The 2,655-nt window shown below is 36.1% G+C and overlaps 1 protein-coding gene across 1 annotated transcript in view; it reads left to right on the forward strand.

Annotated features, from left to right (window-relative positions):
* Window positions 1-2,655, forward strand: part of DLGAP5 (DLG associated protein 5) — a 57,431-nt gene that overhangs the window by 44,775 nt on the left and 10,001 nt on the right. The gene's annotated exons all lie outside the window — the stretch shown is intronic.

Below are 2,655 nucleotides of genomic sequence, written 5' to 3' on the forward strand. Positions count from 1 at the left end.
GCTATTATCCCCATTTCACAGCTGAGGAATCTGAGGCCCAGAAAGATTTAAGTCACTTGCTCGAGGTGGGGCTGAGTTTCAGGTCACACTCTCTCATTTCAAAATCCGTGTTCTTAACCATTTGGTTATGTCGCCTCTGTTTTATATACTCTTTTATGTGATACATTTTGAAATGAAAGAATTTCTTAAATAGTAAAGAACAGTGGCTCTATAGACCACCTGCTTTCTTCCATTTACTCTATCATGTAAAATTTCTTATTTTCTCTGTAAAATTGGCTTTAATAACATGACAAATTCCACTCTGATCTATTCATAGCAATTTTTTTTCTAGCAATGTTTTAACTCAAAGTTTTTGGTCCAAATGAATACTTCTCTAACCACCTTGGAGCATTGCCAATTTTTCTTTTAGAAAAATGCCTTTATAAAATCAGGTTTCTGGATTAGTACTTTATTATACTATGTAATCTAAATAAAAATTCTGTTTTGAATCTGTTTAAGATGTATTGAAAGAACCTTATTATAAAATTACTTTAGTAATGAAGTCTCATGACAGGGACCCCGAGGTTAGCGATGGAATTGATTGTATGAATTTCAAATCTACTAAACAACGAAGGATGCTTGAACATTTTCAAGCTACTGTGGGTATTTTTTACTGAGTACGTAGTCCTAGAAATATTAATATCAGCGATGCAGATAATGGCTGAAATAGCATAGCATTATATCAAGGCCTTGTAATTTTGTCTCTTATCACCAGGTGTCTCTCTTCCCCTACTTTATTTTATAGGCCACTGTTAAGATTATCGAACAGATAAAACTAATCTTTCACCTGTACTTTGATACCATTCCCTCCTAACTCTTATTCATTGACCTCTCATTCCATCAGTTATCATTGTTTTCTCTTTTCCTCTTTCTCATCAGTTTTTAGGAATGTTTAAGGGTCTTTCTTTACATTAAACAAAAAACAACTAAACCTATGATGTCTACACCTCCCTCTAGTTATCTCTACTCCATTCCCATTTCTTTCCCAATCACAGGCAAGCTTCCTGAAATAGCTGCCTATACTCTGTCATTTTGAGTCTTATCTCTCTAACTCACTGTAATTCAGCTTCACCCCTCTCTGTGCCTCTAGAACAGCTATCATCAAGGTTATTGATCCACTAGTTGCTGAAGTTTTTAGACGATTATAAAATAATCCCTTTGCAGTATTAAATAGAGCCTACTTGCTCTTTCTTAAAATTATATTCTACTGATTTGCTTCCTACTTCTGTGCCCATTCTTCAGTCATGTTTGCAAATTTCTGTTTTTCCATTTATCCCTTCAATGTGTGTGATATGCAGAATTCCTACCTCAACTTTCTTCTCTCCTTCTATATTCTTCCTGTGCAGTCTTACCCACCCTGTGGTGATTCTCAAATCTGTATTTCAAACCACACTACTGTTAAATTCTTGTTCTATGTACCTTAAAATTAGTATATCCTAAACCGAAATAATCTCCACACACACCGATGTTTCTATCTCAGAGAATGGGACACCCACTAGGTGTCCAAGGTAGACACTTGGGTATCTTTTTGGTTTGTTCCCTTCTCTATTTCACCACCTTCACCCCACATACCTTTAGTACCCCAAGTCCTCTTAATCATACCTCTTAAATATATCTTCACTTTTTTCCATTTCTTCCTCAGTTTAACTACCTATCATTTTTTCCCATTGCAGTAGTCTCTTTCCTGTCTTGTAACCCTCCAATCTATTCTCCAGGCTGTAACCACAGTGACCTTTGTAAAGCACAAATCCAATATTGTTAATCCCCTGATTAAAAATCATCAATAATCTCTATTCCTTTGTCCTCTGTATAAACGTGGCTCCTTAAAATGGTTACATGCAAGGGGTTTTATAATCTAGCTGTTGCTTATCTCTTGCCAGCTCCTCTCTGCTTTCTTTCAATTCTGGTTTTGTAAACTCGCTATCCTCTCTACCTAGCCCTTTCCTCACCCCATCTTTTTAAGCCTGGCTAACTGTGATTCAGCTTAGTGCTACTTCCTGTAAGCCTTTCTTGATGCCTTTGAAGATTGATTTAGGGGTTATCCATATGTTTTTCTACAATTCTCTAAATTTGTCTCTAATGTGACATTTATCCTTCTTGGTGTCTTTATCTAGCTCTTATCTCCTTGATGGCAGGAACTTTTTCCTTTGCCTTTCGACCCCCAGCATTTTTAGCACATACTAGGAACTTGATAAGTGTATGACGAATGTGTGAAATATTTTTTGTATGCTTTGTTTTTCTTATAAGATAGTAATGGGTAGCTTTAATAAATGTCATCATTTCTTTTTGCAGAAAAAAGTTGTCTCGTGTATAGCAAGTAAACCAAAACAGGATGATGGTGGAAGAATTGCAGCAAGAAATCGCCTAGCTGCGATAAAAAATGCAATGAGAGAGAGAATTAAGCAGGAAGAACACGCTGAGGCAGCAGCCTCTGTAATGCCAAAGGAAGTTGATAAAATTGTGTTTGATGCTGGATTTTTCAGAGTTGAAAGTCCCGTTAAATCGTTCTCAGGTTAGTTTTTCTACTGAGGCTACTTAAGAGAACTATTTGATTGAATGGGAGGTTGTATAGGAGGTAAAAAAAATAGTTTTCACATGAATGGTTATAAGCTCTCT

This window comes from Pteropus vampyrus, unplaced genomic scaffold, assembly GCF_000151845.1.
Source record: "Pteropus vampyrus isolate Shadow unplaced genomic scaffold, Pvam_2.0 Scaffold15, whole genome shotgun sequence".
Classification (NCBI taxonomy): Eukaryota; Metazoa; Chordata; class Mammalia; order Chiroptera; family Pteropodidae; genus Pteropus; species Pteropus vampyrus.